Genomic DNA, 14,645 nt, shown 5'->3' with positions numbered 1-14,645 from the left:
TGTTGAGATTTATGTTTTTGAAAAGAGTTTTACACAACGTTTGACCGTCTAGTTTGACCGATGATATCACGAACTATATAACATATGATAATTATACGTTTGTGTATATATATGTATATATACATATTTAACATGATCTAAGAATGTTTTAATATCTCATTTTGTATTAATAACAATAAGTTATATGTATATTTTGAAACTACTAACTTAAGTTTTCAAAACGATAACCATACGCAACGTTATTTGACTTAAATACTTATGACCTATAATGTTTATACATATATCGTATAAGTAATGAATTTAATCACTTTTAAGAACTTAAATACATAAAACCATATAAGTGTATTCACAAAAGATAGCTATGTTTGAATCCTCATTCCATTTTTCACAAAATTTCTATACGTATATCTAGAGTATATGTACTCGTATCATACGCAGCTTCTAGATGTATTTACTATTGGTATATACCAATAAAAATCTGCTCCTTAGCAGCCTTAAATGATTAAGAAACATGTGGAACCAACCATTTGTCAAGTAGCATGAATTATTTAGCAAGAAAACAAAGTTAGGTATCTTTTTTTTCCTTTATAACCTAAAAACGTTTTTATGCATGCACACCATTTCTTCACCCCATTTTCTCATACTTACACTTCCATTTCTCTCTCAAAATACTCTTAACTTCATACTTGATCATCTCCAAGCATTTTCTCCATCATTTAGCTTCAAAAACAACACTTAAATCTCATAAGAAAACCTTACAAAAACACTTCAAGAAATCCTTCCAAGAACACAAACTTACTTCCAATCTTTCATCCAATTCCATCACCCTTTTGGTTCTAGGTTCTTACTCCTCTTTTACAGAAACCTTGTCCAAGGAACTTGAGGTAGTATCTATGTTCATAACCTTATTCGATTCATATATATATAGCTATCATATTTTGTGGTATACAATTTTAACAACAAGAACATAGTTTGAATGTTTTCAAACTTGTTTGCAAACTAAATAGATCCTTCTAACTTAACTTTTAAAATACTTCAAGACCTGTAATATAACTTAAATATATGCTAATTTAACAAGGTATAACTTGGTTTTTCAAAGAACACCTTAAAAACTGTTTTTACGACGTCGGAGTGTAACCGGGGGCTGTTTTGGGTTGGATAATTAAAAACCATCTTAAACTTTGAATTGAAGGTTTATGTTCTGGAAAAATGATTTTTACTATGAATATGGTAACACATAAAAATTTCATAATTTAATTCAAAGTATAAGTATTTTTAGAAAAATAATCATTTAAGGTTGCCTACATAAAGGAAAAGGTTTAACTTCATAAGTTTCACTAAAGTTTCACCTATGCCGTGTGATTTTGAATACAAACTAAGATATTTACAGTTCATAGTCTTAAATAGGAACTCGATCCAAGGAGATGGCAAGTTGAATCAACGAAAACGGAGTTGTAACGAAGAAACTATGACCGAAACAAAATTGGCTATCCAAGACTAGTTTAACTTCGGGATTAATTGGAGAAAATTAAAATAAATCACATCTTTTTAAGATAACATGATATTTTATATATATGTACTCATAATTCAATTTTATATGGTTCAGGATCACCCGTAAACAACACGAGAAGATTAATCATAAGATCCCATGTTTGTACGCAACACGTCATTTGACAACACCGGTACTTTATGTACGCAACACGTCATTTGACAACACCGGTACCGTGGGTCAAGATTAATCTCGACCAATACATATACGTTGGGGGTTTTATTTATTTCGTTGGGGGTTTATTAAACATCTAAATATGAACCATTAAAATTGAATTACTAACAACGAACTGCTAACTACGGACTAAGGAATTATAAAAAGTATTAAAAGTATAACAAGTATATATATGTGACGTTGTTTAAAAAGAAAAGGTATTGATATATTATATATGGATAGGTTCGTGATATCAACCGGGAGACCAAGCCAAAATATATATATCTTCAAGACGAAAGTGAGTATATAGTCCCACTTTTAAACTCTAAATATTTCGGGATGAGAATACATGTATTTTATGTTTTACGTTATGGACACAAGTAACTGAAAAATATATTCTACGTTGAGTTGTACCACTGGCATACTTCCCTGTAGCTTGGTAACTAATATTTACAGCGGTATTGTAAACGCGAATCCTGTTGATAGATCTATCGGGCTTGACAACCCCAACCGGACTGGACGACCAGTATTCAACGGTTGCACAGTACTTCGTTTCGTGACTATACTTGGTACAGTGTAGTAAGATTTCATATTAAAGGGAATATGCGACGTGATTAATTGTTAAGTATGGTTACCAAGTTTTTATTAAACTTAGAATATTTTTATTAAACTGTTTATATACGAAATCTTGTGGTCTATATATATATTGCTGCCGGCACTAAACCTATATCTCACCAACTTTATGTTGACGTTTTAAACATGTTTATTCTCATGTGATAATTAGAAGTTTCCGCTGCATTATGTTGAATTTGAGCAGGATCTTGCGTACGCATATTTGTGTCAAAAATAAGACTGCATATCCAAGAACTTGTGTTGTAAAATATGCTAGAAATCGTGTTGTTATCATCATTTGTAAAGTTTGTAAGTCGAAGATTATCGCTAAACGATAATCATCTTTATTTTGTCCAAAGCTTGTATCAAAAATAAGAATCATGGTTTGTAATGTATAATATATGCAGTTTTTCTTTTAAAAATGTCGCATATAGAGGTCAATACCTCGCAATGAAATCATACGTTATCTAACACGTTCTTACGGTTAAGGACGGGTTATGACATGTGGTATCAGAGCGGTGGTCTTAGCGAACCAGGTTTGCATTAGTGTGTCTAACTGATAAGTCGTTAGGATACATTAGTAAGTCTGGACTTTGACCGGGTCTGATTTAAAAACCATTGCTTATCATTGTTGGTTAAAATTTATATGTAAATATTATGTAGTACTAATGGGTTAGTTGTTGTGTGATAGATGTCGGGCTCAAAACTTGTTATCACATTCAGCGACTCCGAACCAGAATCTTCAGATGGTGTTCCAGTCATTAACCTATCCGATGACGAAAATAATATCTTTGGGGAAGACTCACAAATTCCGGATGAACCGACTATAGAGAACCCGGAAAGTGAACCCGAGGAGGAAAGTGAACCCGAGGAGGAAAGTGAACCCGAGGAGGAAAGTGAACCCGAGGAAGAAATACAGGAAATTACAAATGAAGAGTTCGAACTAGGAAAGAAACGAAAGGCTAATGAATTAGAAAATTCAAATCCTGAGTTTAATAAGGATGATGTGGCACCAACTCCACTAGACACTACCACCCCTATTCCCGCTATTCCTATTCGTTCTATCCCGGCATCCAGTTCTTCAGTCCCACAGCCAAAATATAGGCAGACAGCCAGGATAAGCGTTAAGCGATTCTTTGAACCTAAACGTCCTAGAAAATAGACCAAACGATGCGCTGCCGTATTAAACCATGGGATCATATAATGTTTTGTATAATATTATTAGTGTGGTTTGCTTAATGTTCGATGTAAGATAAGCATATGTAAAATAGTGAAGTGTGAAATGCAATAATTTTCCATGGTTAAGTATTATTTAGATGGTAGTAATTGATTCTGTACTAAGCTATTAAGTATGGACATTAACGGGTAGGTACTACCCTAGATATAATTATAAAACGCTAATAAGAAGAAAAGGCTTTTATAATAATACCTGGTTCATATTATTAATAAGCTATAATGTACTGTAAATATACACTACATCTATAATATTCCATGTGAATAATTATTTTCTTTTCATTCTTATAGAAGAATATGGCGCGATTGAACCGAATGACGGAACAAGAAATCCAGGAACTCATCAATCAGCGAGTGAACGACAGAATGTTATGGGTCGAGGCTGCAAGAGGTGCTGCAGTTAACCCAAATTCTCGTGTGGGGTGCACTTACAAAACTTTTCAAGCTTGCAAGCCCTCATCATTCAGTGGAACAGAAGGACCGATCGGTTTAACCCGGTGGATAGAAAAGATGGAAACTGTGTTCAAAATCAGTGGTTGTGTTGAAAAGGACATGACCAAATACGCATCGTGCACTTTACAAGATAGTGCACTCACGTGGTGGAAAAATTATGTGAAGGCTGTAGGAGGAGATGTAGCTTATGATACTCCGTGGGAAGAATTCAAAACAATGTTAATCAACGAATATTGTCCAAGGAACGAGGTTAGGAAGTTGGAAGATGAGTTACGAAGTCTGAAGGTTATTGGTACTGAAATCACCAACTACAATCAGCGATTCATGGAATTAGTTTTGCTATGTCCTGAATTGGTTCCAACCAAAGAACGGAAGATTGAAATGTACAAAGATGGTTTGCCCAAAAAGGTCAAGGCAAATGTTACAGCATCGAAACCTAAGACAATTCATGAAGCTATAACCATGGCAAACGAGCTAATGGATCAGGTCATCATGGATAAGAAAGTATCCAATACTGATGTGAAGGTATCAGGTAACAAAAGAAAGTGGAATGGAAATTATGATCGAGGTAACCAACAACAATCTTTTAAGAAACAAGAAAACACGCAAGGTACGGGTAGTGGTTCAGGCTTTGGTTATAAAGGACAAAATCCTTTATGCAATCGATGCTACAAACATCACTCTGGTTACTGTAATGTGGTATGCAACAAATGTAATCGAAAGGGTCATATTGCTGAAGATTGTAGGGCTCTCGTTACAAATACAAATGGTACCAAGACTCCTGCCACCAATGCAAATAGAACTGCTTTGGCTACCATTACTTGTTTTGGGTGTGGAAAACAAGGTCACTATAAGAGCCAGTGCCCGAATCCAGAGAAGAATATCGGACCTGCACGTGGAAGAGCATTTGTTATTAATGCTAGAGAGGCATGTGAAGACCCGGAGCTTGTTACGGGTACGTTTACCATTAATAACTTATCCGCATCTATTATATTTGATACTGGTGCTGATAGAAGTTACGTGTGTAGAGACTTTCACGCTAAATTGAATTGTTCATCATTACCTCTCGATGCTAAGTACATGATTGAGTTAGCTAATGGTAAACTAATTAAAGCCGATAAAATTTGCCGTGATTGTAAAATAAATTTAGCCGGAGAAACATTTAAAATTGACTTGATACCCGTAGAATTAGGAAGTTTTGATGTAATAGTCGGCATGGACTGGATGTCCAAAATAGGAGCTGAAGTTGTGTGCGCCAAGAAGGCAATTCGCATTCCTCGTAAGGATAAAACGCCAGTAATGATTTATGGAGAGAAGGGTAACTCAAAGCTAAAACTCATTAGTTATTTGAAAGCTCAAAAGTGCTTGAAGAAAGGGTGCTATGCTATCTTAGCACATGTTAATAAAGTCGAAACAAAGGAAAAAGTGAAGAGCATCAATGACGTGCCTGTGGCAAGAGATTTTCCTGAAGTCTTTCCGGAAAAGTTGCCGGGATTACCTCCATTTAGATCTGTAGAATTTCAAATAGATTTAGTACCAGGAGCTGCACCAGTGGCTCGTGCTCCATATAGACTTGCACCGTCCGAGTTAAAAGAACTTCAGAGTCAGTTAAAAGAATTACTGGATCATGGATTCATACGACCAAGTACTTCACCGTGGGGAGCTCCGATTCTATTTGTTAAAAAGAAAGATGGATCTTTTAGGATGTGTATAGATTATCGTGAATTAAATAAGTTAACTATCAAGAATCGGTATCCACTACCGAGAATTGACGACTTATTTGATCAACTCCAAGGATCATGTGTGTACTCAAAAATTGACTTAAGGTCGGGCTATCATCAATTACGTGTCAAAGAAGAGGACATTCCGAGAACTGCTTTTCGGACACGTTATGGTCATTACGAATTTTTGGTCATGCCTTTTGGGTTGACAAATGCATTAGCTGTATTCATGGACCTCATGAATCGAGTTTGTAGTCCATATTTAGATAAGTTTGTTATCGTTTTCATTGATGATATTCTTATCTATTCCAAGAGTGAGCAAGAGCATGAGCAGCATTTAAGGTTGATATTAGAGTTGTTGAGAAAAGAACAGCTATATGCTAAATTTTCTAAATGTGCTTTCTGGTTGAAAGAAGTGCAATTTCTTGGCCACGTTGTTAGTAGCAAAGGAATTCAGGTTGATCCAGCAAAAATTGAAGCCATTGAAAAATGGGAGACTCCTAAGACACCAACGCAGATACGCCAATTTTTGGGTTTAGCCGGTTATTATAGAAGGTTTATTCAAGATTTTTCCCGAATAGCTAAGCCGTTGACAGCGTTAACGCAAAAAGGGAAGAAATATGAATGGACTTCTGAGCAGGAGAGTGCATTTCAATTACTAAAGAAGAAGTTAACTACGGCGCCTATTTTATCGTTACCAGAAGGGAACGATGATTTTGAAATATATTGTGACGCTTCGCGACAAGGTTTTGGTTGCATTCTTATGCAACGAAAGAAAGTTATTGCATACGCATCCCGACAATTGAAGATTCACGAGCGGAATTATACGACGCATGATCTAGAACTGGGAGCAGTCGTGTTTGCATTGAAGATATGGAGACACTACTTGTATGGGGTTAAATGCACTGTGTTTACTGATCATAAAAGCCTTCAACATATTTTTGATCAGAAACAGCTGAACATGAGACAACGTAGGTGGGTCGAGTTAATAAACGACTATGATTGTGAAATTCGTTATCATCCCGGGAAGGCGAACGTGGTGGCCGATGCTTTAAGCAGAAAGGAACGAGAACCAATTCGAGTACGAGCGATGAACATAAAAATTCGCATGAATCTCAACTCACAAATCAAAGAAGTTCAACGAGAAGCACTTACTAAATAAAATATAGGAAATGAAATAATGAAGAAGTATGAGAAGCAACTCGTTATGCGGGAAGATGGAATTCGATATTTTGCAAATCGTATTTGGGTACCGAAGTTGGGTGGATTAAGGAAGTTGATATTAAATGAGGCACATAAGACAAGATACTCGATACATCCTGGAGTTGGAAAGATGTACCAAGATCTTAAGACACATTATTGGTGGCCTAATTTAAAGACAGACGTTGCAACATATGTTGGGGAATGTTTAACTTGTTCCAAAGTCAAAGCTGAACACCAGAAGCCGTCAGGGTTACTTCAACAACCAGAAATCCCAGAATGGAAATGGGATGGTATTACCATGGATTTCATCACGAAGTTACCAAAGACTGCCTGGGGATACGACACCATTTGGGTGATTGTTGATCGTCTCACCAAGTCTGCACACTTCTTGCCTATAAAGGAAACAGATAGAATGGAGAAACTATTACGATTGTATATAAAGGAAGTTGTTTCAAGGCATGGAATACCTATTTCCATTATATCCGATCGTGATAGTAGATTTACATCAAAGTTCTGGCAATCACTACAGGAGGCCCTAGGAACTCGTTTGGATATGAGTACCGCGTATCATCTGCAAACCGACGGGCAGAGTGAAAGAACGATTCAGACTCTTGAAGACATGCTCAGGGCATGTGTGATCGATTTTGGAAACGGATGGGATAAATATCTACCATTAGCAGAATTCTCGTATAATAATAGTTATCATGCGAGCATTAAAGCTGCGCCATTCGAAGCATTGTACGGAAGGAAGTGTAGATCTCCTATTTGTTGGAATGAAGTAGGAGATCGACAATTAACTGGTCCCGAGATCATACACGAAACGACTGAGAAGATAGTACAAATCAAGGAGAGATTGAAAACAGCCCGTAGTCGCCAAAAGAGCTACGCCGATGTTCGAAGGAAACCATTAGAGTTTCAGATCGGTGACATGGTTATGTTAAAGGTGTCACCTTGGAAAGGTGTAATACGTTTTGGAAAAAGGGGTAAACTAAACCCAAGGTATGTAGGCCCGTTCAAGATCATCGAACGCATTGGACCGGTAGCTTATCGACTCGAGTTACCGCAACAACTCGCCGGAGTACATAATAACTTTCACGTCTCAAACCTTAAGAAGTGTCTTGCAAAGGAAGACCTCACCATTCCTCTTGAAGAAATCCATGTCGACGAGAAACTACAATTCATCGAAGAACCAATCGAAATCATGGATCGTGAAGTTAAACGGCTCAAGCAGAGCAACATACCGATCGTTAAGGTTCGTTGGAATGCTCGAAGGGGTCCCGAGTTTACTTGGGAACGAGAGGATCAAATGAAACAAAAGTATCCACACTTGTTTCCCGATGACGCAAAATAGGTACAATTTTAAAATTTCGGGACGAAATTTATTTAACGGGTAGGTACTGTAATGACCCGCACTTTTTCGATCATTCTATACTTGTAAGATTAATATTTACATAAATTAAACCTTACCAACATGATAAGCAATCCAAATTGTTGAGATTTATGTTTTTGAAAAGAGTTTTACACAACGTTTGACCGTCTAGTTTGACCGATGATATCACGAACTATATAACATATGATAATTATACGTTTGTGTATATATATGTATATATACATATTTAACATGATCTAAGAATGTTTTAATATCTCATTTTGTATTAATAACAATAAGTTATATGTATATTTTGAAACTACTAACTTAAGTTTTCAAAACGATAACCATACGCAACGTTATTTGACTTAAATACTTATGACCTATAATGTTTATACATATATCGTATAAGTAATGAATTTAATCACTTTTAAGAACTTAAATACATAAAACCATATAAGTGTATTCACAAAAGATAGCTATGTTTGAATCCTCATTCCATTTTTCACAAAATTTCTATACGTATATCTAGAGTATATGTACTCGTATCATACGCAGCTTCTAGATGTATTTACTATTGGTATATACCAATAAAAATCTGCTCCTTAGCAGCCTTAAATGATTAAGAAACATGTGGAACCAACCATTTGTCAAGTAGCATGAATTATTTAGCAAGAAAACAAAGTTAGGTATCTTTTTTTTCCTTTATAACCTAAAAACGTTTTTATGCATGCACACCATTTCTTCACCCCATTTTCTCATACTTACACTTCCATTTCTCTCTCAAAATACTCTTAACTTCATACTTGATCATCTCCAAGCATTTTCTCCATCATTTAGCTTCAAAAACAACACTTAAATCTCATAAGAAAACCTTACAAAAACACTTCAAGAAATCCTTCCAAGAACACAAACTTACTTCCAATCTTTCATCCAATTCCATCACCCTTTTGGTTCTAGGTTCTTACTCCTCTTTTACAGAAACCTTGTCCAAGGAACTTGAGGTAGTATCTATGTTCATAACCTTATTCGATTCATATATATATAGCTATCATATTTTGTGGTATACAATTTTAACAACAAGAACATAGTTTGAATGTTTTCAAACTTGTTTGCAAACTAAATAGATCCTTCTAACTTAACTTTTAAAATACTTCAAGACCTGTAATATAACTTAAATATATGCTAATTTAACAAGGTATAACTTGGTTTTTCAAAGAACACCTTAAAAACTGTTTTTACGACGTCGGAGTGTAACCGGGGGCTGTTTTGGGTTGGATAATTAAAAACCATCTTAAACTTTGAATTGAAGGTTTATGTTCTGGAAAAATGATTTTTACTATGAATATGGTAACACATAAAAATTTCATGATTTAATTCAAAGTATAAGTATTTTTAGAAAAATAATCATTTAAGGTTGCCTACATAAAGGAAAAGGTTTAACTTCATAAGTTTCACTAAAGTTTCACCTATGCCGTGTGATTTTGAATACAAACTAAGATATTTACAGTTCGTAGTCTTAAAGAGGAACTCTATCCAAGGAGATGGCAAGTTGAATCAACGAAAACGGAGTTGTAACGAAGAAACTATGACCGAAACAAAATTGGCTATCCAAGACTAGTTTAACTTCGGGATTAATTGGAGAAAATTAAAATAAATCACATCTTTTTAAGATAACATGATATTTTATATATATGTACTCATAATTCAATTTTATATGGTTCAGGATCACCCGTAAACAACACGAGAAGATTAATCATAAGATCCCATGTTTGTACGCAACACGTCATTTGACAACACCGGTACTTTATGTACGCAACACGTCATTTGACAACACCGGTACCGTGGGTCAAGATTAATCTCGACCAATACATATACGTTGGGGGTTTTATTTATTTCGTTGGGGGTTTATTAAACATCTAAATATGAACCATTAAAATTGAATTACTAACAACGAACTGCTAACTACGGACTAAGGAATTATAAAAAGTATTAAAAGTATAACAAGTATATATATATGTGACGTTGTTTAAAAAGAAAAGGTATTGATATATTATATATGGATAGGTTCGTGATATCAACCGGGAGACCAAGTCAAAATATATATATCTTCAAGACGAAAGTGAGTATATAGTCTCACTTTTAAACTCTAAATATTTCGGGATGAGAATACATGTATTTTATGTTTTACGTTATGGACACAAGTAACTGAAAAATATATTCTACGTTGAGTTGTACCACTGGCATACTTCCCTGTAGCTTGGTAACTAATATTTACAGCGGTATTGTAAACGCGAATCCTGTTGATAGATCTATCGGGCTTGACAACCCCAACCGGACTGGACGACCAGTATTCAACGGTTGCACAGTACTTCGTTTCGTGACTATACTTGGTACAGTGTAGTAAGATTTCATATTAAAGGGAATATGCGACGTGATTAATTGTTAAGTATGGTTACCAAGTGCTCAACCACTTAGAATATTTTTATTAAACTGTTTATATACGAAATCTTGTGGTCTATATATATATTGCTGCCGGCACTAAACCTATATCTCACCAACTTTATGTTGACGTTTTAAACATGTTTATTCTCAGGTGATAATTAGAAGTTTCCGCTGCATTATGTTGAATTTGAGCAGGATCTTGCGTACGCATATTTGTGTCAAAAATAAGACTGCATATCCAAGAACTTGTGTTGTAAAATATGCTAGAAATCGTGTTGTTATCATCATTTGTAAAGTTTGTAAGTCGAAGATTATCGCTAAACGATAATCATCTTTATTTTGTCCAAAGCTTGTATCAAAAATAAGAATCATGGTTTGTAATGTATAATATATGCAGTTTTTCTTTTAAAAATGTCGCATATAGAGGTCAATACCTCGCAATGAAATCATACGTTATCTAACACGTTCTTACGGTTAAGGACGGGTTATGACACATTCTCACTCCTAAAGATGTGAAACCTGTAGGATACAGATGGATTTTTGTCCGAAAAAGAAATGAGAAAAATGAAGTTACAAGGTATAAAGCTAGACTTGTAGCTCAAGGTTTTTCTCAAAGACCGGGAATTGATTATGAAGAAACTTATTCCCCTGTTATGGATGCAATTACTTTTAGGTACTTAATCAGCCTGGCAGTTTCTAAAAATTTAGAAATGCATCTCATGGATGTTGTGACTGCTTACCTATATGGATCACTTGATAGTGATATATATATGAAGATACCTGAAGGATTTAAGGTACCAGAAGCATCAAATGCAAAACCCAAAGAAATGTATTCGATTAAATTACAAAGATCTTTATATGGGTTAAAACAATCGGGACGTATGTGGTATAACCGATTAAGTGATTACTTGATAAGCAAAAGGGTATACAAATAACCTTACTTGCCCTTGTGTTTTCATTAAGAAAACAACATCCGGATATGTGATCATAGCTGTTTATGTTGATGATCTTAACATCATAGGTACAAATAAAGAGATCTATGAAGCCATTCAACTTCTAAAGAAAGAATTTGAAATGAAAGATCTCGGAAAAACCAAGTATTGCCTTGGTTTACAAATTGAGCATATGCCTAATGGTTTACTTGTACATCAAACAACATATACTGAAAAGATTTTGAAACGTTTCAATATGGACAAGGCAAAACCATTAAATACTCCTATGGTTGTTAGATCACTCAATGTTGAAACTGATCCATTTCGTCCATGTGAAGATCATGAAGATATTCTTGGACCAGAAGTACCATATCTTAGTGCAATTGGAGCTCTTATGTATCTTACAAATTGTACAAGACCTGACATTTCTTTTGCAGTTAATTTGTTGGCAAGGTTCAGCTCTGCTCCAACCAAAAGACACTGGAATGGGATCAAACACATATTTCGATACCTTCGAGGAACTACTAATTTAGGATTATTTTATTCTAATGAATCAAAACAAGATTTGGTTGGTTATGCTGATGCAGGTTATTTATCTGATCCACATAAAGCTAAATCTCAAACTGGATATGTATTCCTAAATGGAGGTACTGCAATATCATGGCGTTCTCAAAAACAAACACTTGTTGCTACATCATCAAATCATGCCAAAGTGATTGCATTACATGAAGCTACTCGGGAATGTTTTTGGTTGAGATCAATGACACAAATCATTACTGATTCTTGTGGACTAGAACGCGATAAAAGTCCAACAATTATCTATGAAGATAATGCAGCTTGCATAGCACAGATGAAAGAAGGGTATATCAAAAGTGACCGAACCAAACACATACCTCCTAGATTCTTCTCATACACTCAAAATCTCATTAAGGACAACGAGATTGAAATGAGATATGTTCAATCCAGCAAAAACTCTGCTGATCTTTTCACGAAAGCACTTCCAACTGCTATTTTCAGAACACACGTTCATAACATTGGCATGAGACATGTTCAAAAGATGTAACAACCGAAGCGATGTCTACTTGAGGGGGAGTCAACTCCATGCTGCACTCTTTTTCCCTTAGCTAAAGTTTTTCCCACTGGGTTTTCTTTAGCAAGGTTTTTAACGAGGCAGTAACTTACAGTTGATCTTCAACAAACAAAATTGCTATCCAAGGGGGAGTGTTATAATATATAAATATATATATATATAAATGGATAGTCAATTATTGATACACAAAAGTAATATTATTGTATTACCTAAACTTGTGATATTTTTGCTATAAATAGCCATGAATGCAAGCATTAAACTTGCACCATTTCTCACACTTACAAAGTGTTTCTTTCTTTCTCTCCATTATCATCTTTGTTCTTACACTTCATTATTAGTATTCTTAATCAAGAATCAAATCACTAAAGGTAGTTATAAGCCTACTGAATTATAACATCAAGAATCAAACCACTAAAGGTAGTTATAAGCCTACTGAATTATAACAAACACAATGTTTACGTTAGAGAGTCTTAACTAAGCCAAAAGTAATCAAACATATATTTTTATAATTAATAATTAATTCAATTAATCAACCATAATTTAAATATTGCTTTTTAATTATATTATAAGATATTATAAAATTTTACCAAGTTGCCTATTTCATTTAGATCAATTACCACGGTGTTACAGAACATCAATTTCTGTTCCTTTTTTTTTGGACAGCGATTGAGATCACCCGAGGGGGACTAAATCACCCGTTGCGATCATCTCCCGTTTCGACTATGCCGATGCAGCTATAATAACCCCGCCCCCATCGCTGCCCGGGAGGAAACCTTGAAACCGATCCAAGGGCACGACCACGTAAAACCCCCTCCCCTTTATCCCCCCAAACGATATGGGAAAGGTGTCATGGGTGGATACTTCATGGCAGGGATGAAATTGTGTTTTTAATATGTAGCCAACGGGGGTCGAACTCCTGACCTCTCCTAAAGGAGGCATGCCACCAACCGCTGGACCACATCACAACTTCAACAATTTCTGTTTCTTCTAATTGATATATACGATTTCAAAAAGAAACATGATGAAAGGTCGATTTTAAAACTATGAATGAGTAGTTTTCGTTTCTTCTAATTGATGTATAGGATAATATAAACTACACCACAACTCTAGATATCAACTAACTCATTGTCATAGTTATTTCATCATACATCTACATATTCTTGAGTTACTTTGTAAGGTATGTCACTCTATAGCAAATGGGAGGTGATCTTCACACACTATTTTTTTATTCCGTACACACTTTTTTATATAAATGGACAAATTTGTCCTTACTTTTTACATAAAGACAAATATGGAAATATTGATTAATATAAGGATAGGATTGGAATTTCATGTAAAATAGTGTATATGGAATAAAAAGTGATGTGTGAGGATCACTTCCCATATCGAATATATATATATTAATTTTGTGCAAAAGTTTATGTTCTGGAAATTTTAGTTTGCTCATGCTAGGGAATAGGGATCCCATACTCGTATATGAATCGTGCTGACCTAGCGGAAAAGTGACATTGTTTGAGAACGAGGTTCAAGCTCTAGTCATTTACTCTATATTTGTGCACAAATTAATTTCAATGCCCCTTAATCAACCAGTATACACGTAAGACTACGAACGATTTATATAAATATGAAATATGAAATTACATGTAACTGTATAAACATATATACACATGTGTATGTAATAGTAGAAACAGGTGACATTTAAACCAATTTAATTAGAAAGTTGTAGTCTCGATTGTTGAGACCATTTACTCGGTTTGCAGACTTGTAGTTGCAACAACTCATGACATTTATAGGAAGGAACTCTCTCTTAATTTCACGCGTATCTTTCCTAACTTTCTGCGTACTTCTTCAAATCATTTTAAATAATTATGATCCCCACTAGAGA

The sequence above is a fragment of the Rutidosis leptorrhynchoides genome, chromosome 6, assembly GCF_046630445.1.
Source record: "Rutidosis leptorrhynchoides isolate AG116_Rl617_1_P2 chromosome 6, CSIRO_AGI_Rlap_v1, whole genome shotgun sequence".
NCBI classification, from domain to species: Eukaryota; Viridiplantae; Streptophyta; class Magnoliopsida; order Asterales; family Asteraceae; genus Rutidosis; species Rutidosis leptorrhynchoides.
The sequence above is the reverse complement of the archived record's forward strand: the minus strand, read 5'-3'. Positions refer to the sequence as shown.